Raw genomic sequence first — 26,103 nt, forward strand, 5'->3', positions numbered from 1 at the left:
GTCCCGTGCTCAGTACGCCACTGGAGTCAAGCTATCCTGGCTGAAGAGGGGTGAAACCCCGAAACCGGTCCTAGGATGCTTGATTCTGGTTCAGGGAAGACATGGCTTGGCAGTTCGGGCTGGACTGTTGCCATGAGGCACAGGGTCAAGACTGATTTGCATATGGCCATGTCTGAACTGGGGTGGCGTGGTGAGCATAATAACAATGGATTAAACCCAGATCTGTGACTGGGGGTGAATGTTTTGCCAATGTGCAACATTCCGTCCATCATCTTGTGTGTTTTGCTGTTCACCCTATGTGGGAAGGGTATGCCCAGACGTGGGTCCCGTTCTCACTACGCCACTGGAGTCAAGCTATCCTGGCTGAAGAGGGGTGAAACCCCGAAACCGGTCCTAGGATGCTTGATTCCGGTTCAGGGAAGACATGGCTTGGCAGTTCGGGCTGGACTGTTCCCATGAGGCACAGGGTCAAGAATGATTTGCATATGGCCATGTCTGAACTGGGGTTGCGTGGTGTGCAAAATAACGATGGATTAAACCCAGATCTGTGACTGGGGGTAAATGATTTGCCAATGTGCAACATTCCGTCCATCATCTTACGTGTTTTGCTGTTCTACCTATGTGGGAAAGGTATGCCCAGACGTGGGTTTCGTGCTCACTACGCCACTGGAGTCAAGCTATCCTGGCTTAAGAGGGGTGAAACCCCGAAACCGGTCCTAGGATGCTTGATTCCGGTTCAGGGAACACATGGCTTGGCAGTTCAGGCTGGACTGTTCCCATGAGGCACAGGGTCAAGACTGATTTGCATATGGCAATGTCTGAACTGGGGAGGCGTGGTGAGCAAAATAACAATGGATTATACCCAGATCTGTGACTGGGGGTGAATGTTTTCCAATGTGCAACATTCTGTCCATCATCTTGTGTGTTTTGCTGTTCGCTCTATGTGGGAAGGGAATGCCCAGACGTGGGTCCCGTGCTCTACGCCACTGCAGTCAAGCTATCCTGGACGAAGAGGGTGAAACCCCGAAACCGGTCCTAGGATGCTTGATTCCGGTTCAGGGAAGCCATGGCTTGGCAGTTCGGGGTGGACTGTTCCCATGAGGCACAGGGTCAAGACTGATTTGCATATGGCCATGTCTGAACTGGGGTGGCGTGGTGCGCAAAATAACGATGGATTAAACCCAGATCTGTGACTGGGGGTGAATGTTTTGCCAATGTGCAACATTCCGTCCCTCATCTTGTGTGTTTTGCTGTTCGCTCCATTTGGGAAGGATATGCCCAGACGTGGGTCCCGTGCTCACTACGCCACTGGAGTCAAGCTATCCTGGCTGAAGAGGGGTGAAACCCCGAAACTGGTCCTAGGATGCTTGATTCCGGCTCAGGGAAGACATGTCTTGGCCGATCGGGCTGGATTTTTCCCATAAGGCACAGGGTCAAGACTGATTTGCATATGGCCATGTCTGAACTGGGGTGGCGTGGTGCGCAAAATAACGATGGATTAAACCCAGATCTGTGACTGGGGGTGAATAATTTGCCAATGTGCAACATTCCGTCCCTCATCTTGTGTGTTTTGCTGTTCGCTCTATGTGGGAAGGGTATGCCCAGACGTGGGTCCCGTGCTCACTACGCCACTGGAGTCAAGCTATCCTGGCTGAAGAGGGGTGAAACCCCGAAACTGGTCCTAGGATGCTTGATTCCGGCTCAGGGAAGACATGTCTTGGCCGATCGGGCTGGATTTTTCCCATAAGGCACAGGGTCAAGACTGATTTGCATATGGCCATGTCTGAACTGGGGTGGCGTGGTGCGCAAAATAACGATGGATTAAACCCAGATCTGTGACTGGGGGTGAATAATTTGCCAATGTGCAACATTCCGTCCCTCATCTTGTGTGTTTTGCTGTTCGCTCTATGTGGGAAGGGTATGCCCAGACGGGGGTCCCGTGCTCACTACGCCACTGGAGTCAAGCTATCCTGGCTGAAGAGGGGTGAAACCCCGAAACCGGTCCTAGGATGCTTGATTCCGGTTCAGGGAAGCCATGGCTTGGCAGTTCGGGCTGGACTGTTCCCATGAGGCACAGGGTCAAGACTGATTTGCATATGGCCATGTCTGAACTGGGGTGGCGTGGTGAGCAAAATAACGATGGATAAAACCCAGATCTGTAACTGGAGGTGAATGTTTTGCCAATGTGCAACATTCCGTCCATCATCTTGTGTGTTTTGCTGTTCACCCTATGTGGGAAGGGTATGCCCAGACGTGGGTCCCTTGCTCACTACGCCACTGGAGTCAAGCTATCCTGGCTGAAGAGGGCTGAAACCCCGAAACCGGTGCTAGGATGCTTGATTCCGGTTCAGAGAAGACATGGCTTGGCAGTTCGGGCTGGACTGTTCCCATGAGGCAAAGGGTCAAGACTGATTTGCATATGGCCATGTCTGAACTGGAGTGGCGTGGTGAGCAAAATAACGATGGATTAAACCCAGATCTGTGACTGGGGGTGAATGTTTTGCCAATGTGCAACATTCCGTCCATCATCTTGTATGTTTTGCTGTTCGCCCTATGTGGGCAGGGTATGCCCAGACATGGGTCCCGTGCTCACTACGCCACTGGAGTCAAGCTATCCTGGCTGAAGAGGGGTGAAACCCCGAAACCGGTCCTAGGATGCTTGATTCCGGTTCAGGGAAGACATGGCTTGGCAGTTCGGGCTGGACTGTTGCCATGAGGCACAGGGTCAAGACTGATTTGCATATGGCCATGTCTGAACTGGGGTGGCGTGGTGAGCATAATAACAATGGATTAAACCCAGATCTGTGACTGGGGGTGAATGTTTTGCCAATGTGCAACATTCCGTCCATCATCTTGTGTGTTTTGCTGTTCACCCTATGTGGGAAGGGTATGCCCAGACGTGGGTCCCGTGCTCACTACGCCACTGGAGTCAAGCTATCCTGGCTGAAGAGGGGTGAAACCCCGAAACCGGTCCTAGGATGCTTGATTCCGGTTCAGGGAAGACATGGCTTGGCAGTTCGGGCTGGACTGTTCCCATGAGGCACAGGGTCAAGAATGATTTGCATATGGCCATGTCTGAACTGGGGTGGCGTGGTGTGCAAAATAACGATGGATTAAACCCAGATCTGTGACTGGGGGTAAATGATTTGCCAATGTGCAACATTCCGTCCATCATCTTACGTGTTTTGCTGTTCTACCTATGTGGGAAAGGTATGCCCAGACGTGGGTTTCGTGCTCACTACGCCACTGGAGTCAAGCTATCCTGGCTGAAGAGGGGTGAAACCCCGAAACCGGTCCTAGGATGCTTGATTCCGTTCAGGGAAGACATGGCTTGGCAGTTCAGGCTGGACTGTTCCCATGAGGCACAGGGTCAAGACTGATTTGCATACGGCCATGTCTGAACTGGGGTGACGTGGTGAGAGAAATAACGATGGATTAAACCCAGATCTGTGACTGGGGGTGAATGTTTTGCCAATGTGCAACATTCCGTCCCTCATCTTGTGTGATTTGCTGTTCGCTCTATGTGGGAAGGGTATGCCCAGACGTGGGTCCCGTGCTCACTACGCCACTGGAGTCAAGCTATCCTGGCTGAAGAGGGGTGAAACCCCGAAACCGGTCCTAGGATGCTTGATTCCGGTTCAGGGAAGCCATGGCTTGGCAGTTCGGGCTGGACTGTTCCCATGAGGCACAGGGTCAAGACTGATTTGCATATGGCCATGTCTGAACTGGGGTGGCGTGGTGAGCAAAATAACGATGGATAAAACCCAGATCTGTAACTGGAGGTGAATGTTTTGCCAATGTGCAACATTCCGTCCATCATCTTGTGTGTTTTGCTGTTCGCCCTATGTGGGAAGGGTATGCCCAGACGTAGGTCCCTTGCTCACTACGCAACTGGAGTCAAGCTATCCTGGCTGAAGAGGGCTGAAACCCCGAAACCGGTGCTAGGATGCTTGATTCCGGTTCAGGGAAGACATGGCTTGGCAGTTCGGGCTGGACTGTTCCCATGAGGCAAAGGGTCAAGACTGATTTGCATATGGCCATGTCTGAACTGGAGTGGCGTGGTGAGCAAAATAACGATGGATTAAACCCAGATCTGTGACTGGGGGTGAATGTTTTGCCAATGTGCAACATTCCGTCCATCATCTTGTATGTTTTGCTGTTCACCCTATATGGGCGGGGTATGCCCAGACATGGGTCCCGTGCTCACTACGCCACTGGAGTCAAGCTATCCTGGCTGAAGAGGGGTGAAACCCCGAAACCGGTCCTAGGATGCTTGATTCCGGTTCAGGGAAGACATGGCTTGGCAGTTTGGGCTGGACTGTTGCCATGAGGCACAGGGTCAAGACTGATTTGCATATGGCCATGTCTGAACAGGGGTGGCGTGGTGAGCATAATAACGATGGATTAAACCCAGATCTGTGACTGGGGGCGAATGTTTTGCCAATGTGCAATATTCCGTCCATCATCTTGTGAGTTTTGCTGTTCACCCTATGTGGGAAGGGTATGCCCAGACGTGGGTCCCGTGCTCACTACGCCACTGGAGTCAAGCTATCCTGGCTGAAGAGGGATGAAACCCCGAAACCGGTCCTAGGATGCTTGATTCCGGTTCAGGGAAGACATGGCTTGGCAGTTCGGGCTGGACGGTTCCCATGAGGCACAGGGTCAAGAATGATTTGCATATGGCCATGTCTGAACTGGGGTGGCGTGGTGTGCAAAATAACGATGGATTAAACCCAGATCTGTGACTGGGGGTGAATGATTTGCCAATGTGCAACATTCCGTCCATCATCTTACGTGTTTTGCTGTTCGACCTATGAGGGAAGGGTATGCCCAGATGTGGGTTCCGTGCTCACTACGCCACTGGAGTCAAGCTATCCTGGCTGAAGAGGGGTGAAACCCCGAAACCGGTCCTAGGATGCTTGATTCCGTTCAGGGAAGACATGGCTTGGCAGTTCAGGCTGGACTGTTCCCATGAGGCACAGGGTCAAGACTGATTTGCATACGGCCATGTCTGAACTGGGGTGGCGTGGTGAGAGAAATAACGATGGATTAAACCCAGATCTGTGACTGGGGGTGAATGTTTTGCCAATGTGCAACATTCCGTCCATCATCTTGTGTGTTTTGCTGTTCGCCCTATGTGGGAAGGGTATGCCCAGACATGCGTCCCGTGCTCACTACGCTACTGGAGTCAAGCTATCATGGCTGAAGAGGGGTGAAACCCTGAAACCGGTCCTAGGATGCTTGATTCCGGTTCAGGGAAGACATGGCTTGGCAGATCGGGCTGGACTGTTCCCATGAGGCACAGGGTCAAGACTGATTTGCATATGGCCATGTCTGAACTGGGGTGGCATGGTGAGCAAAATAACGATGGATTAAACCCAGATCTGTGACTGGGGGTGAATGTTTTGCCAATGTGCAACATTCCGTCCATCATCTTGTGTGTTTTGCTGTTCTCCCTATGTGGGAAGGGTTTTCCCAGACGTAGGTTCCGTGCTCACTACGCCACTGTAGTCAAGCTATCCTGGCTTAAGAGGGGTGAAACCCCGAAACCGGTCCTAGGATGCTTGATTCCGGTTCAGGGAACACATGGCTTGGCAGTTCAGGCTGGACTGTTCCCATGAGGCACAGGGTCAAGACTGATTTGCATATGGCCATGTCTGAACTGGGGAGGCGTGGTGAGCAAAATAACAATGGATTATACCCAGATCTGTGACTGGGGGTGAATGTTTTCCAATGTGCAACATTCTGTCCATCATCTTGTGTGTTTTGCTGTTCGCTCTATGTGGGAAGGGAATGCCCAGACGTGGGTCCCGTGCTCTACGCCACTGCAGTCAAGCTATCCTGGCCGAAGAGGGTGAAACCCCGAAACCGGTCCTAGGATGCTTGATTCCGGTTCAGGGAAGCCATGGCTTGGCAGTTCGGGGTGGACTGTTCCCATGAGGCACAGGGTCAAGACTGATTTGCATATGGCCATGTCTGAACTGGGGTGGCGTGGTGCGCAAAATAACGATGGATTAAACCCAGATCTGTGACTGGGGGTGAATGTTTTGCCAATGTGCAACATTCCGTCCCTCATCTTGTGTGTTTTGCTGTTCGCTCCATTTGGGAAGGATATGCCCAGACGTGGGTCCCGTGCTCACTACGCCACTGGAGTCAAGCTATCCTGGCTGAAGAGGGGTGAAACCCCGAAACCGGTCCTAGGATGCTTGATTCCGGCTCAGGGAAGACATGTCTTGGCCGATCGGGCTGGATTGTTCCCATAAGGCACAGGGTCAAGACTGATTTGCATATGGCCATGTCTGAACTGGGGTGGCGTGGTGCGCAAAATAACGATGGATTAAACCCAGATCTGTGACTGGGGGTGAATAATTTGCCAATGTGCAACATTCCGTCCCTCATCTTGTGTGTTTTGCTGTTCGCTCTATGTGGGAAGGGTATGCCCAGACGTGGGTCCCGTGCTCACTACGCCACTGGAGTCAAGCTATCGTGGCTGAAGAGGGGTGAAACCCCGAAACCGGTCCTAGGATTGAGGAAATATGAATTTTTATGGTTAATTGTGTCCCCTATCTAGACCCCAACGGCTCCATGTACATGCTACAAGTACATGTATGTTCCCTCCACTTCAAGCTATGAAGACGCAAATACAATTGTGTCCAACGTTAATATGTCCTCTTTCAGATCTGCCATGAATGGGTCAGATATTCCGTTCCTAAGTATGCCTTGCCACCGTCTTTATATGGTATACTTTTCACGTTTTCCAGCTCTGGCAATGTAGGCCCTGAATTCTGCCATCGAGCTTTTTCTGCTTCTGCCTCTGAATGCTCCAGCCTGGACCTGCATCTGTATCCATGAACTTTGTCTTACTTCCTGCGCGGCTAACGGTGCTTAGCCCGGCCTGTTGCCTGCCAAAACTGTATTCAGCCTTCAAGTTATCTGCTCCGCTCTTCAAGAAATACATTCCTGTCTAGTAGCTTAGGTAAACATCCCTCCAGCTGCAGAGCAAAGGGCCCGGCCTTACTGTCTCCATGCAAGTAATTCATGACTTTCGTTACCATGGTAGGCCCATGCCCCCTCGCATCTCATGTAGACACTTAGACGCTTGTACACGCACTAACAGTCAGTATAGAATAGGATCTGTCCGAGAAGACCTTTCCTTCCAGATAATATAGTTCCTTAAACACAAGATATTAGATATGATTTAGGACTAGGTTGTCCTGACACCCCAGACTTCTGTCTCCTCATGTAGAGCTAAATGTCAAGTTCCCTTCACCCTCTAGTTACACGTCAATCACACGTCATGCGGCTGCGCGCGCATCTCTGTCATGTATTTTTGCTGACTTTGCAGGATTCTCTTATGGATCCACCCACTTGTGTCATCATCATAATGACGTTTTTAGTATACGCCTCTATGCACGCCTATTGTAACGCCTTTTCATTACGTATGTGTATTCTTATCAACTGTTACGCCTCCTGCATCTGTCTTTACTGTAATGCACTTCAATATAAATATGACAACTTGTCAATAATGTATTGCTGATCCCTTCCTGAACCTTCGTGGTGACGGAACTCGATTGCCTGGTTCGAACCATCATTCCTTTGTAAGGAATAAATTCCCTTTTATAACCTCAAATACCACGGATTCTGCCTCTTATTTTTCTGAGTTATTCTTACTAGACTTTTACCGCATAAAAAATAGTACAGGTAATTAAAATTTACCACATGATGCTTGATTCCGGTTCAGGGAAGCCATGGCTTGGCAGTTCGGGCTGGACTGTTCCCATGAGGCACAGGGTCAAGACTGATTTGCATATGGCCATGTCTGAACTGGGGTGGCGTGGTGAGCAAAATAACGATGGATAAAACCCAGATCTGTAACTGGAGGTGAATGTTTTGCCAATGTGCAACATTCCGTCCATCATCTTGTGTGTTTTGCTGTTCACCCTATGTGGGAAGGGTATGCCCAGACGTGGGTCCCTTGCTCACTACGCCACTGGAGTCAAGCTATCCTGGCTGAAGAGGGCTGAGACCCCGAAACCGGTGCTAGGATGCTTGATTCCGGTTCAGAGAAGACATGGCTTGGCAGTTCGGGCTGGACTGTTCCCATGAGGCAAAGGGTCAAGACTGATTTGCATATGGCCATGTCTGAACTGGAGTGGCGTGGTGAGCAAAAAACCAATGGATTAAACCCATATCTGTGACTGGGGGTGAATGTTTTGCCAATGTGCAACATTCCGTCCATCATCTTGTATGTTTTGCTGTTCGCCCTATGTGGGCAGGGTATGCCCAGACATGGGTCCCGTGCTCAGTACGCCACTGGAGTCAAGCTATCCTGGCTGAAGAGGTGTGAAACCCCGAAACCGGTCCTAGGATGCTTGATTCCGGTTCAGGGAAGACATGGCTTGGCAGTTCGGGCTGGACTGTTGCCATGAGGCACAGGGTCAAGACTGATTTGCATATGGCCATGTCTGAACTGGGGTGGCGTGGTGAGCATAATAACAATGGATTAAACCCAGATCTGTGACTGGGGGTGAATGTTTTGCCAATGTGCAACATTCCGTCCATCATCTTGTGTGTTTTGCTGTTCACCCTATGTGGGAAGGGTATGCCCAGACGTGGGTCCCGTTCTCACTACGCCACTGGAGTCAAGCTATCCTGGCTGAAGAGGGGTGAAACCCCGAAACCGGTCCTAGGATGCTTGATTCCGGTTCAGGGAAGACATGGCTTGGCAGTTCGGGCTGGACTGTTCCCATGAGGCACAGGGTCAAGACTGATTTGCATATGGCCATGTCTGAACTGGGGTGGCGTGGTGAGCAAAATAACGATGGATAAAACCCAGATCTGTAACTGGAGGTGAATGTTTTGCCAATGTGCAACATTCCGTCCATCATCTTGTGTGTTTTGCTGTTCACCCTATGTGGGAAGGGTATGCCCAGACGTGGGTCCCTTGCTCACTACGCCACTGGAGTCAAGCTATCCTGGCTGAAGAGGGCTGAAACCCCGAAACCGGTGCTAGGATGCTTGATTCCGGTTCAGAGAAGACATGGCTTGGCAGTTCGGGCTGGACTGTTCCCATGAGGCAAAGGGTCAAGACTGATTTGCATATGGCCATGTCTGAACTGGAGTGGCGTGGTGAGCAAAATAACGATGGATTAAACCCAGATCTGTGACTGGGGGTGAATGTTTTGCCAATGTGCAACATTCCGTCCATCATCTTGTTTGTTTTGCTGTTCGCCCTATGTGGGCAGGGTATGCCCAGACATGGGTCCCGTGCTCACTACGCCACTGGAGTCAAGCTATCCTGGCTGAAGAGGGGTGAAACCCCGAAACCGGTCCTAGGATGCTTGATTCTGGTTCAGGGAAGACATGGCTTGGCAGTTCGGGCTGGACTGTTGCCATGAGGCACAGGGTCAAGACTGATTTGCATATGGCCATGTCTGAACTGGGGTGGCGTGGTGAGCATAATAACAATGGATTAAACCCAGATCTGTGACTGGGGGTGAATGTTTTGCCAATGTGCAACATTCCGTCCATCATCTTGTGTGTTTTGCTGTTCACCCTATGTGGGAAGGGTATGCCCAGACGTGGGTCCCGTGCTCACTACGCCACTGGAGTCAAGCTATCCTGGCTGAAGAGGGGTGAAACCCCGAAACCGGTCCTAGGATGTTTGATTCCGGTTCAGGGAAGACATGGCTTGGCAGTTCGGGCTGGACTGTTCCCATGAGGCACAGGGTCAAGAATGATTTGCATATGGCCATGTCTGAACTGGGGTGGCGTGGTGTGCAAAATAACGATGGATTAAACCCAGATCTGTGACTGGGGGTAAATGATTTGCCAATGTGCAACATTCCGTCCATCATCTTACGTGTTTTGCTGTTCTACCTATGTGGGAAAGGTATGCCCAGACGTGGGTTTCGTGCTCACTACGCCACTGGAGTCAAGCTATCCTGGCTGAAGAGGGGTGAAACCCCGAAACCGGTCCTAGGATGCTTGATTCCGGTTCAGGGAAGCCATGGCTTGGCAGTTCGGGCTGGACTGTTCCCATGAGGCACAGGGTCAAGACTGATTTGCATATGGCCATGTCTGAACTGGGGTGGCGTGGTGAGCAAAATAACGATGGATAAAACCCAGATCTGTAACTGGAGGTGAATGTTTTGCCAATGTGCAACATTCCGTCCATCATCTTGTGTGTTTTGCTGTTCGCCCTATGTGGGAAGGGTATGCCCAGACGTAGGTCCCTTGCTCACTACGCAACTGGAGTCAAGCTATCCTGGCTGAAGAGGGCTGAAACCCCGAAACCGGTGCTAGGATGCTTGATTCCGGTTCAGGGAAGACATGGCTTGGCAGTTCGGGCTGGACTGTTCCCATGAGGCAAAGGGTCAAGACTGATTTGCATATGGCCATGTCTGAACTGGAGTGGCGTGGTGAGCAAAATAACGATGGATTAAACCCAGATCTGTGACTGGGGGTGAATGTTTTGCCAATGTGCAACATTCCGTCCATCATCTTGTATGTTTTGCTGTTCACCCTATGTGGGCGGGGTATGCCCAGACATGGGTCCCGTGCTCACTACGCCACTGGAGTCAAGCTATCCTGGCTGAAGAGGGGTGAAACCCCGAAACCGGTCCTAGGATGCTTGATTCCGGTTCAGGGAAGACATGGCTTGGCAGTTCGGGCTGGACTGTTGCCATGAGGCACAGGGTCAAGACTGATTTGCATATGGCCATGTCTGAACTGGGGTGGCGTGGTGAGCATAATAACAATGGATTAAACCCAGATCTGTGACTGGGGGTGAATGTTTTGCCGATGTGCAACATTCCGTCCATCATCTTGTGTGTTTTGCTGTTCACCCTATGTGGGAAGGGTATGCCCAGACGTGGGTCCCGTGCTCACTACGCCACTGGAGTCAAGCTATCCTGGCTGAAGAGGGGTGAAACCCCGAAACCGGTCCTAGGATGCTTGATTCCGGTTCAGGGAAGACATGGCTTGGCAGTTCGGGCTGGACTGTTCCCATGAGGCACAGGGTCAAGAATGATTTGCATATGGCCATGTCTGAACTGGGGTGGCGTGGTGTGCAAAATAACGATGGATTAAACCCAGATCTGTGACTGGGGGTAAATGATTTGCCAATGTGCAACATTCCGTCCATCATCTTACGTGTTTTGCTGTTCTACCTATGTGGGAAAGGTATGCCCAGACGTGGGTTTCGTGCTCACTACGCCACTGGAGTCAAGCTATCCTGGCTGAAGAGGGGTGAAACCCCGAAACCGGTCCTAGGATGCTTGATTCCGTTCAGGGAAGACATGGCTTGGCAGTTCAGGCTGGACTGTTCCCATGAGGCACAGGGTCAAGACTGATTTGCATACGGCCATGTCTGAACTGGGGTGACGTGGTGAGAGAAATAACGATGGATTAAACCCAGATCTGTGACTGGGGGTGAATGTTTTGCCAATGTGCAACATTCCGTCCCTCATCTTGTGTGATTTGCTGTTCGCTCTATGTGGGAAGGGTATGCCCAGACGTGGGTCCCGTGCTCACTACGCCACTGGAGTCAAGCTATCCTGGCTGAAGAGGGGTGAAACCCCGAAACCGGTCCTAGGATGCTTGATTCCGGTTCAGGGAAGCCATGGCTTGGCAGTTCGGGCTGGACTGTTCCCATGAGGCACAGGGTCAAGACTGATTTGCATATGGCCATGTCTGAACTGGGGTGGCGTGGTGAGCAAAATAACGATGGATAAAACCCAGATCTGTAACTGGAGGTGAATGTTTTGCCAATGTGCAACATTCCGTCCATCATCTTGTGTGTTTTGCTGTTCGCCCTATGTGGGAAGGGTATGCCCAGACGTAGGTCCCTTGCTCACTACGCAACTGGAGTCATCTATCCTGGCTGAAGAGGGCTGAAACCCCGAAACCGGTGCTAGGATGCTTGATTCCGGTTCAGGGAAGACATGGCTTGGCAGTTCGGGCTGGACTGTTCCCATGAGGCAAAGGGTCAAGACTGATTTGCATATGGCCATGTCTGAACTGGAGTGGCGTGGTGAGCAAAATAACGATGGATTAAACCCAGATCTGTGACTGGGGGTGAATGTTTTGCCAATGTGCAACATTCCGTCCATCATCTTGTATGTTTTGCTGTTCACCCTATATGGGCGGGGTATGCCCAGACATGGGTCCCGTGCTCACTACGCCACTGGAGTCAAGCTATCCTGGCTGAAGAGGGGTGAAACCCCGAAACCGGTCCTAGGATGCTTGATTCCGGTTCAGGGAAGACATGGCTTGGCAGTTTGGGCTGGACTGTTGCCATGAGGCACAGGGTCAAGACTGATTTGCATATGGCCATGTCTGAACAGGGGTGGCGTGGTGAGCATAATAACGATGGATTAAACCCAGATCTGTGACTGGGGGCGAATGTTTTGCCAATGTGCAATATTCCGTCCATCATCTTGTGAGTTTTGCTGTTCACCCTATGTGGGAAGGGTATGCCCAGACGTGGGTCCCGTGCTCACTACGCCACTGGAGTCAAGCTATCCTGGCTGAAGAGGGATGAAACCCCGAAACCGGTCCTAGGATGCTTGATTCCGGTTCAGGGAAGACATGGCTTGGCAGTTCGGGCTGGACGGTTCCCATGAGGCACAGGGTCAAGAATGATTTGCATATGGCCATGTCTGAACTGGGGTGGCGTGGTGTGCAAAATAACGATGGATTAAACCCAGATCTGTGACTGGGGGTGAATGATTTGCCAATGTGCAACATTCCGTCCATCATCTTACGTGTTTTGCTGTTCGACCTATGAGGGAAGGGTATGCCCAGATGTGGGTTCCGTGCTCACTACGCCACTGGAGTCAAGCTATCCTGGCTGAAGAGGGGTGAAACCCCGAAACCGGTCCTAGGATGCTTGATTCCGTTCAGGGAAGACATGGCTTGGCAGTTCAGGCTGGACTGTTCCCATGAGGCACAGGGTCAAGACTGATTTGCATACGGCCATGTCTGAACTGGGGTGGCGTGGTGAGAGAAATAACGATGGATAAAACCCAGATCTGTGACTGGGGGTGAATGTTTTGCCAATGTGCAACATTCCGTCCATCATCTTGTGTGTTTTGCTGTTCGCCCTATGTGGGAAGGGTATGCCCAGACATGCGTCCCGTGCTCACTACGCTACTGGAGTCAAGCTATCATGGCTGAAGAGGGGTGAAACCCTGAAACCGGTCCTAGGATGCTTGATTCCGGTTCAGGGAAGACATGGCTTGGCAGATCGGGCTGGACTGTTCCCATGAGGCACAGGGTCAAGACTGATTTGCATATGGCCATGTCTGAACTGGGGTGGCATGGTGAGCAAAATAACGATGGATTAAACCCAGATCTGTGACTGGGGGTGAATGTTTTGCCAATGTGCAACATTCCGTCCATCATCTTGTGTGTTTTGCTGTTCTCCCTATGTGGGAAGGGTTTTCCCAGACGTAGGTTCCGTGCTCACTACGCCACTGTAGTCAAGCTATCCTGGCTTAAGAGGGGTGAAACCCCGAAACCGGTCCTAGGATGCTTGATTCCGGTTCAGGGAACACATGGCTTGGCAGTTCAGGCTGGACTGTTCCCATGAGGCACAGGGTCAAGACTGATTTGCATATGGCCATGTCTGAACTGGGGAGGCGTGGTGAGCAAAATAACAATGGATTATACCCAGATCTGTGACTGGGGGTGAATGTTTTCCAATGTGCAACATTCTGTCCATCATCTTGTGTGTTTTGCTGTTCGCTCTATGTGGGAAGGGAATGCCCAGACGTGGGTCCCGTGCTCTACGCCACTGCAGTCAAGCTATCCTGGCCGAAGAGGGTGAAACCCCGAAACCGGTCCTAGGATGCTTGATTCCGGTTCAGGGAAGCCATGGCTTGGCAGTTCGGGGTGGACTGTTCCCATGAGGCACAGGGTCAAGACTGATTTGCATATGGCCATGTCTGAACTGGGGTGGCGTGGTGCGCAAAATAACGATGGATTAAACCCAGATCTGTGACTGGGGGTGAATGTTTTGCCAATGTGCAACATTCCGTCCCTCATCTTGTGTGTTTTGCTGTTCGCTCCATTTGGGAAGGATATGCCCAGACGTGGGTCCCGTGCTCACTACGCCACTGGAGTCAAGCTATCCTGGCTGAAGAGGGGTGAAACCCCGAAACCGGTCCTAGGATGCTTGATTCCGGCTCAGGGAAGACATGTCTTGGCCGATCGGGCTGGATTGTTCCCATAAGGCACAGGGTCAAGACTGATTTGCATATGGCCATGTCTGAACTGGGGTGGCGTGGTGCGCAAAATAACGATGGATTAAACCCAGATCTGTGACTGGGGGTGAATGTTTTGCCAATGTGCAACATTCCGTCCATCATCTTGTGTGTTTTGCTGTTCTCCCTATGTGGGAAGGGTTTTCCCAGACGTAGGTTCCGTGCTCACTACGCCACTGTAGTCAAGCTATCCTGGCTTAAGAGGGGTGAAACCCCGAAACCGGTCCTAGGATGCTTGATTCCGGTTCAGGGAACACATGGCTTGGCAGTTCAGGCTGGACTGTTCCCATGAGGCACAGGGTCAAGACTGATTTGCATATGGCCATGTCTGAACTGGGGAGGCGTGGTGAGCAAAATAACAATGGATTATACCCAGATCTGTGACTGGGGGTGAATGTTTTCCAATGTGCAACATTCTGTCCATCATCTTGTGTGTTTTGCTGTTCGCTCTATGTGGGAAGGGAATGCCCAGACGTGGGTCCCGTGCTCTACGCCACTGCAGTCAAGCTATCCTGGCCGAAGAGGGTGAAACCCCGAAACCGGTCCTAGGATGCTTGATTCCGGTTCAGGGAAGCCATGGCTTGGCAGTTCGGGGTGGACTGTTCCCATGAGGCACAGGGTCAAGACTGATTTGCATATGGCCATGTCTGAACTGGGGTGGCGTGGTGCGCAAAATAACGATGGATTAAACACAGATCTGTGACTGGGGGTGAATGTTTTGCCAATGTGCAACATTCCGTCCCTCATCTTGTGTGTTTTGCTGTTCGCTCCATTTGGGAAGGATATGCCCAGACGTGGGTCCCGTGCTCACTACGCCACTGGAGTCAAGCTATCCTGGCTGAAGAGGGGTGAAACCCCGAAACCGGTCCTAGGATGCTTGATTCCGGCTCAGGGAAGACATGTCTTGGCCGATCGGGCTGGATTGTTCCCATAAGGCACAGGGTCAAGACTGATTTGCATATGGCCATGTCTGAACTGGGGTGGCGTCGTGCGCGGTGTTTAGCCAAAATATCGAGTTTTAAATTTCGACCTACAATAATTTCGTGTTTTTAATATCGTAGGTACAGAATATCGAAGTCAAGAATATCGATGGACAGAATATCGATCCCAAGGTAAGTAATATCGAAGTTAATAATATCGAAGTAATTAATATCGATGTAAGTAATATCGTAAGTAAAAATTTCGATGTCAATAATATCGATATTTATTTAGTGTAATGTCATTTAATATGTATTTTATTTGTATGTTAAAGATTATTGTAATGTATTTTAATACATTTAAAAATAAATGTTTAGAGATTTATAATTATTTTACATTTAATTTAGCGTTTTAGTATCAGAGCGGGTTGTGGGTTTATAGGGGAATAGGGTGGGAAGTAATTTAATTATAATTAATGAATTAATATGTATTGTTTAATTGGTATTTATGAATAATTAATTGGTAATTAATTAATAATTGGTAATTAATTGATTAATTAATTGTTAATTAATTATTAATTGTACAATTATTTTATTAATTGGTTAATTATATACATAATAATTAGTTTATTATTAATATTTATTTATTGTTATTGTTAATTACTTAATTGTTAATTAGTAATTAATTGGTGATTTAATTTTATTAAGTGATTAATTGATAATTAAATTAATTATGTGAATTTTTATGTGTAGTGGGTTGTGGGTTTATAGGGGAATAGGGTGGGAAGTAATGTAATTATAATTAATGAATTAATATGTATTGTTTCATTGGTATTTATGATTAATTAATTGGTAATCAATTAATAATTGGTAATTAATTTGATTAATAGAATAATTAATTTTTAATTAATTATTAATTGTAAAATTACTTTATTATTTGGTTAATTATATAAATTATAATTAGTTTATTAATAATATTTCTTTATTGTTATAGTTAATTAATTGTTAATTAGTAATTAATTGGTGATTTAATTTTATTAAGTGATTAATTGATAATTAAATTAATTATGTGAATTTTTATGTGTAGTGTGTTGTGTGTTAAAGGGGGAATAGTGTGGGATGTAATTTAAATTTATTTATTTAAATATTTATTTTACATAATTGGTATTTAATAATATTTTTTTTTAAAAAACATTGTTAACATGCAATTTTTTTATAAGAAATTATTGAATTGGTTATCATGTTAATAGAATCACTATGCTATCTAGTGGTTTCCCAACTGTTTTACTATCTGGAGTGGGAATAGTAATTTTTACCCCTACGCTATCCAACCTTTTCTCTACTGTTGCACTGTCTGGAGTGGGAATAGTGCATTTTACCCTTACGCTATCCAACACTTTCCCTACTATTGCACTCTCTGGAGTTGGAATAGTAATTTTTACCCTTACGCTATCCAACACTTTCCCTACTATTGCATTCTCTGGAGTGGGAATAGTAAATTTTACCCTTACGCTATCCAACACTTTCCCTACTATTGCACTCTCTGGAGTTGGAATAGTAATTTTTACCCCTACGCTATCCAATGTTTTCCCTACTGTTGCACTCTTTGGAGTTGGAATAGTTATTTTTACCCCTACGCTATCCAACGTTTTCTATACTGTTGCACTCTCTGGAGTGGGAATAGTAAATTTTACCCTTACGCTATCCAACACTTTCCCTACTATTGCACTCTCTGGAGTGGGAATAGTAAATTTTATGCTTACGCTATCCAACACTTTCCCTACTATTGCACTCTCTGGAGTTGGAATAGTAATTTTTACCCCTACGCTATCCAACGTTTTCCCTACTGTTGCACTCTTTGGAGTTGGAATAGTTATTTGTACCCCTACGCTATCCAACGTTTTCCCTACTGTTGCACTGTCTGGAGTTGGAATAGTAATTTTTACCCTTACGCTATCCAACACTTTCCCTACTATTGCACTCTCTGGAGTTGGAATAGTAATTTTTACCCTTACGCTATCCAACACTTTCCCTACTATTGCACTCTCTGGAGTTGGAATAGTAATTTTTACCCCTACGCTATCCAATGTTTTCCCTACTGTTGCACTCTTTGGAGTTGGAATAGTTATTTTTACCCCTACGCTATCCAACGTTTTCTATACTGTTGCACTCTCTGGAGTGGGAATAGTAAATTTTACCCTTACGCTATCCAACACTTTCCCTACTATTGCACTCTCTGGAGTGGGAATAGTAAATTTTATGCTTACGCTATCCAACAGTTTCCCTACTATTGCACTCTCTGGAGTTGGAATAGTAATTTTTACCCCTACGCTATCCAACGTTTTCCCTACTGTTGCACTCTTTGGAGTTGGAATAGTTATTTGTACCCCTACGCTATCCAACGTTTTCCCTACTGTTGCACTGTCTGGAGTGGGAATAGTAATTTTTACCCTTACGCTATCCAACACTTTCCCTACTATTGCACTCTCTGGAGTGGGAATAGTAATTTTTACCATTACGCTATCCAACACTTTCCCTACTATTGCACTCTCTGGAGTTGGAATAGTAATTTTTACCCCTACGCTATCCAACGCTTTCCCTACTGTTGCACTCTTTGGAGTTGGAATAGTAATTTTTACTCTTACGCTATCCAATGTTTTCCCTACTGTTGCACTCTCGGGAGTTGGAATAGATATTTTTACCCCTACGCTATCCAACATTTTCCTTACTGTTGTTTTTGTTGAAGTTGGACTAGTAGTTTTATTGTGTCTGATATTAAATATGTTTTGTAATATTTTAGCTATTGTAATATATAATTAATAATAAAAAAAATTCAAATTAAAATTAATGATTATTATTTGCTATATGTAATTATTTAATATTTATTAATGTTATTGTTTTATGTGTATAGATGTATTGGTAATTTAAATAAATATTTAATAATTTATATGTTACAGAAATTATTATTAAAAGTAATTATTAAGTAAGTGTATATATTATATATTATATATATGTTTAATTAAAGTTTCATTTAATTATATATATTTGTTATAAATTTTACATATTATACAATATATTTAATTATGTTTCTTTGATTTATAAGTATTATTTGGTTTATTTTACATATATTTTTAAACTAAAAAAAAAACGATATTTTTGAATTACGATATTTTTGACATCGATATTAAATTATCGATATTTTTGTACTTACCATGTTGTAGATAGGATGTCGATATTCTTGACCACGATATTTTTGTTGCGATATTTTTGTAGGTCGAATTTTTGTCTTTCGAAATTATGTCATACAATCGTGGTGCGCAAAATAACGATGGATTAAACCCAGATCTGTGACTGGGGGTGAATAATTTGCCAATGTGCAACATTCCGTCCCTCATCTTGTGTGTTTTGCTGTTCGCTCTATGTGGGAAGGGTATGCCCAGACGTGGGTCCCGTGCTCACTACGCCACTGGAGTCAAGCTATCGTGGCTGAAGAGGGGTGAAACCCCGAAACCGGTCCTAGGATTGAGGAAATATGAATTTTTATGGTTAATTGTGTCCCCTATCTAGACCCCAACGGCTCCATGTACATGCTACAAGTACATGTATGTTCCCTCCACTTCAAGCTATGAAGACGCAAATACAATTGTGTCCAACGTTAATATGTCCTCTTTCAGATCTGCCATGAATGGGTCAGATATTCCGTTCCTAAGTATGCCTTGCCACCGTCTTTATATGGTATACTTTTCACGTTTTCCAGCTCTGGCAATGTAGGCCCTGAATTCTGCCATCGAGCTTTTTCTGCTTCTGCCTCTGAATGCTCCAGCCTGGACCTGCATCTGTATCCATGAACTTTGTCTTACTTCCTGCGCGGCTAACGGTGCTTAGCCCGGCCTGTTGCCTGCCAAAACTGTATTCAGCCTTCAAGTTATCTGCTCCGCTCTTCAAGAAATACATTCCTGTCTAGTAGCTTAGGTAAACATCCCTCCAGCTGCAGAGCAAAGGGCCCGGCCTTACTGTCTCCATGCAAGTAATTCATGACTTCCGTTACCATGGTAGGCCCATGCCCCCTCGCATCTCATGTAGACACTTAGACGCTTGTACACGCACTAACAGTCAGTATAGAATAGGATCTGTCCGAGAAGACCTTTCCTTCCAGATAATATAGTTCCTTAAACACAAGATATTAGATATGATTTAGGACTAGGTTGTCCTGACACCCCAGACTTCTGTCTCCTCATGTAGAGCTAAATGTCAAGTTCCCTTCACCCTCTAGTTACACGTCAATCACACGTCATGCGGCTGCGCGCGCATCTCTGTCATGTATTTTTGCTGACTTTGCAGGATTCTCTTATGGATCCACCCACTTGTGTCATCATCATAATGACGTTTTTAGTATACGCCTCTATGCACGCCTATTGTAACGCCTTTTCATTACGTATGTGTATTCTTATCAACTGTTACGCCTCCTGCATCTGTCTTTACTGTAATGCACTTCAATATAAATATGACAACTTGTCAATAATGTATTGCTGATCCCTTCCTGAACCTTCGTGGTGACGGAACTCGATTGCCTGGTTCGAACCATCATTCCTTTGTAAGGAATAAATTCCCTTTTATAACCTCAAATACCACGGATTCTGCCTCTTATTTTTCTGAGTTATTCTTACTAGACTTTTACCGCATAAAAAATAGTACAGGTAATTAAAATTTACCACATGATGCTTGATTCCGGTTCAGGGAAGCCATGGCTTGGCAGTTCGGGCTGGACTGTTCCCATGAGGCACAGGGTCAAGACTGATTTGCATATGGCCATGTCTGAACTGGGGTGGCGTGGTGAGCAAAATAACGATGGATAAAACCCAGATCTGTAACTGGAGGTGAATGTTTTGCCAATGTGCAACATTCCGTCCATCATCTTGTGTGTTTTGCTGTTCACCCTATGTGGGAAGGGTATGCCCAGACGTGGGTCCCTTGCTCACTACGCCACTGGAGTCAAGCTATCCTGGCTGAAGAGGGCTGAGACCCCGAAACCGGTGCTAGGATGCTTGATTCCGGTTCAGAGAAGACATGGCTTGGCAGTTCGGGCTGGACTGTTCCCATGAGGCAAAGGGTCAAGACTGATTTGCATATGGCCATGTCTGAACTGGAGTGGCGTGGTGAGCAAAAAACCAATGGATTAAACCCATATCTGTGACTGGGGGTGAATGTTTTGCCAATGTGCAACATTCCGTCCATCATCTTGTATGTTTTGCTGTTCGCCCTATGTGGGCAGGGTATGCCCAGACATGGGTCCCGTGCTCAGTACGCCACTGGAGTCAAGCTATCCTGGCTGAAGAGGTGTGAAACCCCGAAACCGGTCCTAGGATGCTTGATTCCGGTTCAGGGAAGACATGGCTTGGCAGTTCGGGCTGGACTGTTGCCATGAGGCACAGGGTCAAGACTGATTTGCATATGGCCATGTCTGAACTGGGGTGGCGTGGTGAGCATAATAACAATGGATTAAACCCAGATCTGTGACTGGGGGTGAATGTTTTGCCAATGTGCAACATTCCGTCCATCATCTTGTGTGTTTTGCTGTTCACCCTATGTGGGAAGGGTATGCCCAGACGTGGGTCCCGTTCTCACTACGCCACTGGAGTCAAGCTATCCTGGCTGAAGAGGGGTGAAACCCCGAAACCGGTCCTAGGATGCTTGATTCCGGTTCAGGGAAGACATGGCTTGGCAGTTCGGGCTGGACTGTTCCCATGAGGCACAGGGTCAAGACTGATTTGCATATGGCCATGTCTGAACTGGGGTGGCGTGGTGAGCAAAATAACGATGGATAAAACCCAGATCTGTAACTGGAGGTGAATGTTTTGCCAATGTGCAACATTCCGTCCATCATCTTGTGTGTTTTGCTGTTCACCCTATGTGGGAAGGGTATGCCCAGACGTGGGTCCCTTGCTCACTACGCCACTGGAGTCAAGCTATCCTGGCTGAAGAGGGCTGAAACCCCGAAACCGGTGCTAGGATGCTTGATTCCGGTTCAGAGAAGACATGGCTTGGCAGTTCGGGCTGGACTGTTCCCATGAGGCAAAGGGTCAAGACTGATTTGCATATGGCCATGTCTGAACTGGAGTGGCGTGGTGAGCAAAATAACGATGGATTAAACCCAGATCTGTGACTGGGGGTGAATGTTTTGCCAATGTGCAACATTCCGTCCATCATCTTGTTTGTTTTGCTGTTCGCCCTATGTGGGCAGGGTATGCCCAGACATGGGTCCCGTGCTCACTACGCCACTGGAGTCAAGCTATCCTGGCTGAAGAGGGGTGAAACCCCGAAACCGGTCCTAGGATGCTTGATTCTGGTTCAGGGAAGACATGGCTTGGCAGTTCGGGCTGGACTGTTGCCATGAGGCACAGGGTCAAGACTGATTTGCATATGGCCATGTCTGAACTGGGGTGGCGTGGTGAGCATAATAACAATGGATTAAACCCAGATCTGTGACTGGGGGTGAATGTTTTGCCAATGTGCAACATTCCGTCCATCATCTTGTGTGTTTTGCTGTTCACCCTATGTGGGAAGGGTATGCCCAGACGTGGGTCCCGTGCTCACTACGCCACTGGAGTCAAGCTATCCTGGCTGAAGAGGGGTGAAACCCCGAAACCGGTCCTAGGATGTTTGATTCCGGTTCAGGGAAGACATGGCTTGGCAGTTCGGGCTGGACTGTTCCCATGAGGCACAGGGTCAAGAATGATTTGCATATGGCCATGTCTGAACTGGGGTGGCGTGGTGTGCAAAATAACGATGGATTAAACCCAGATCTGTGACTGGGGGTAAATGATTTGCCAATGTGCAACATTCCGTCCATCATCTTACGTGTTTTGCTGTTCTACCTATGTGGGAAAGGTATGCCCAGACGTGGGTTTCGTGCTCACTACGCCACTGGAGTCAAGCTATCCTGGCTGAAGAGGGGTGAAACCCCGAAACCGGTCCTAGGATGCTTGATTCCGGTTCAGGGAAGCCATGGCTTGGCAGTTCGGGCTGGACTGTTCCCATGAGGCACAGGGTCAAGACTGATTTGCATATGGCCATGTCTGAACTGGGGTGGCGTGGTGAGCAAAATAACGATGGATAAAACCCAGATCTGTAACTGGAGGTGAATGTTTTGCCAATGTGCAACATTCCGTCCATCATCTTGTGTGTTTTGCTGTTCGCCCTATGTGGGAAGGGTATGCCCAGACGTAGGTCCCTTGCTCACTACGCAACTGGAGTCAAGCTATCCTGGCTGAAGAGGGCTGAAACCCCGAAACCGGTGCTAGGATGCTTGATTCCGGTTCAGGGAAGACATGGCTTGGCAGTTCGGGCTGGACTGTTCCCATGAGGCAAAGGGTCAAGACTGATTTGCATATGGCCATGTCTGAACTGGAGTGGCGTGGTGAGCAAAATAACGATGGATTAAACCCAGATCTGTGACTGGGGGTGAATGTTTTGCCAATGTGCAACATTCCGTCCATCATCTTGTATGTTTTGCTGTTCACCCTATGTGGGCGGGGTATGCCCAGACATGGGTCCCGTGCTCACTACGCCACTGGAGTCAAGCTATCCTGGCTGAAGAGGGGTGAAACCCCGAAACCGGTCCTAGGATGCTTGATTCCGGTTCAGGGAAGACATGGCTTGGCAGTTCGGGCTGGACTGTTGCCATGAGGCACAGGGTCAAGACTGATTTGCATATGGCCATGTCTGAACTGGGGTGGCGTGGTGAGCATAATAACAATGGATTAAACCCAGATCTGTGACTGGGGGTGAATGTTTTGCCAATGTGCAACATTCCGTCCATCATCTTGTGTGTTTTGCTGTTCACCCTATGTGGGAAGGGTATGCCCAGACGTGGGTCCCGTGCTCGCTACGCCACTGGAGTCAAGCTATCCTGGCTGAAGAGGGGTGAAACCCCGAAACCGGTCCTAGGATGCTTGATTCCGGTTCAGGGAAGACATGGCTTGGCAGTTCGGGCTGGACTGTTCCCATGAGGCACAGGGTCAAGAATGATTTGCATATGGCCATGTCTGAACTGGGGTGGCGTGGTGTGCAAAATAACGATGGATTAAACCCAGATCTGTGACTGGGGGTAAATGATTTGCCAATGTGCAACATTCCGTCCATCATCTTACGTGTTTTGCTGTTCTACCTATGTGGGAAAGGTATGCCCAGACGTGGGTTTCGTGCTCACTACGCCACTGGAGTCAAGCTATCCTGGCTGAAGAGGGGTGAAACCCCGAAACCGGTCCTAGGATGCTTGATTCCGTTCAGGGAAGACATGGCTTGGCAGTTCAGGCTGGACTGTTCCCATGAGGCACAGGGTCAAGACTGATTTGCATACGGCCATGTCTGAACTGGGGTGACGTGGTGAGAGAAATAACGATGGATTAAACCCAGATCTGTGACTGGGGGTGAATGTTTTGCCAATGTGCAACATTCCGTCCCTCATCTTGTGTGATTTGCTGTTCGCTCTATGTGGGAAGGGTATGCCCAGACATGGGTCCCGTGCTCACTACGCCACTGGAGTCAAGCTATCCTGGCTGAAGAGGGGTGAAACCCCGAAACCGGTCCTAGGATGCTTGATTCCGGTTCAGGGAAGCCATGGCTTGGCAGTTCGGGCTGGACTGTTCCCATGAGGCACAGGGTCAAGACTGATTTGCATATGGCCATGTCTGAACTGGGGTGGCGTGGTGAGCAAAATAACGATGGATAAAACCCAGATCTGTAACTGGAGGTGAATGTTTTGCCAATGTGCAACATTCCGTCCATCATCTTGTGTGTTTTGCTGTTCGCCCTATGTGGGAAGGGTATGCCCAGACGTAGGTCCCTTGCTCACTACGCAACTGGAGTCAAGCTATCATGGCTGAAGAGGGCTGAAACCCCGAAACCGGTGCTAGGATGCTTGATTCCGGTTCAGGGAAGACATGGCTTGGCAGTTCGGGCTGGACTGTTCCCATGAGGCAAAGGGTCAAGACTGATTTGCATATGGCCATGTCTGAACTGGAGTGGCGTGGTGAGCAAAATAACGATGGATTAAACCCAGATCTGTGACTGGGGGGGAATGTTTTGCCAATGTGCAACATTCCATCCATCATCTTGTATGTTTTGCTGTTCACCCTATGTGGGCGGGGTATGCCCAGACATGGGTCCCGTGCTCACTACGCCACTGGAGTCAAGCTATCCTGGCTGAAGAGGGATGAAACCCCGAAACCGGTCCTAGGATGCTTGATTCCGGTTCAGGGAAGACATGGCTTGGCAGTTCGGGCTGGACGGTTCCCATGAGGCACAGGGTCAAGAATGATTTGCATATGGCCATGTCTGAACTGGGGTGGCGTGGTGTGCAAAATAACGATGGATTAAACCCAGATCTGTGACTGGGGGTGAATGATTTGCCAATGTGCAACATTCCGTCCATCATCTTACGTGTTTTGCTGTTCGACCTATGAGGGAAGGGTATGCCCAGACGTGGGTTCCGTGCTCACTACGCCACTGGAGTCAAGCTATCCTGGCTGAAGAGGGGTGAAACCCCGAAACCGGTCCTAGGATGCTTGATTCCGTTCAGGGTAGACATGGCTTGGCAGTTCAGGCTGGACTGTTCCCATGAGTAACAGGGTCAAGAATGATTTGCATACGGCCATGTCTGAACTGGGGTGGCGTGGTGAGAGAAATAACGATGGATTAAACCCAGATCTGTGACTGGGGGTGAATGTTTTGCCAATGTGCAACATTCCGTCCATCATCTTGTGTGTTTTGCTGTTCGCCCTATGTGGGAAGGGTATGCCCAGACATGCGTCCCGTGCTCACTACGCTACTGGAGTCAAGCTATCCTGGCTGAAGAGGGGTGAAACCCTGAAACCGGTCCTAGGATGCTTGATTCCGGTTCAGGGAAGACATGGCTTGGCAGATCGGGCTGGACTGTTCCCATGAGGCACAGGGTCAAGACTGATTTGCATATGGCCATGTCTGAACTGGGGAGGCGTGGTGAGCAAAATAACAATGGATTATACCCAGATCTGTGACTGGGGGTGAATGTTTTGCCAATGTGCAACATTCCGTCCATCATCTTGTGTGTTTTGCTGTTCTCCCTATGTGGGAAGGGTTTTCCCAGACGTAGGTTCCGTGCTCACTACGCCACTGTAGTCAAGCTATCCTGGCTTAAGAGGGGTGAAACCCCGAAACCGGTCCTAGGATGCTTGATTCCGGTTCAGGGAACACATGGCTTGGCAGTTCAGGCTGGACTGTTCCCATGAGGCACAGGGTCAAGACTGATTTGCATATGGCCATGTCTGAACTGGGGAGGCGTGGTGAGCAAAATAACAATGGATTATACCCAGATCTGTGACTGGGGGTGAATGTTTTCCAATGTGCAACATTCTGTCCATCATCTTGTGTGTTTTGCTGTTCGCTCTATGTGGGAAGGGAATGCCCAGACGTGGGTCCCGTGCTCTACGCCACTGCAGTCAAGCTATCCTGGCCGAAGAGGGTGAAACCCCGAAACCGGTCCTAGGATGCTTGATTCCGGTTCAGGGAAGCCATGGCTTGGCAGTTCGGGGTGGACTGTTCCCATGAGGCACAGGGTCAAGACTGATTTGCATATGGCCATGTCTGAACTGGGGTGGCGTGGTGCGCAAAATAACGATGGATTAAACCCAGATCTGTGACTGGGGGTGAATGTTTTGCCAATGTGCAACATTCCGTCCCTCATCTTGTGTGTTTTGCTGTTCGCTCCATTTGGGAAGGATATGCCCAGACGTGGGTCCCGTGCTCACTACGCCACTGGAGTCAAGCTATCCTGGCTGAAGAGGGGTGAAACCCCGAAACCGGTCCTAGGATGCTTGATTCCGGCTCAGGGAAGACATGTCTTGGCCGATCGGGCTGGATTGTTCCCATAAGGCACAGGG

This window comes from Triturus cristatus, chromosome 1_1 (genome assembly GCF_964204655.1).
Source record: "Triturus cristatus chromosome 1_1, aTriCri1.1, whole genome shotgun sequence".
Taxonomy (NCBI): Eukaryota; Metazoa; Chordata; class Amphibia; order Caudata; family Salamandridae; genus Triturus; species Triturus cristatus.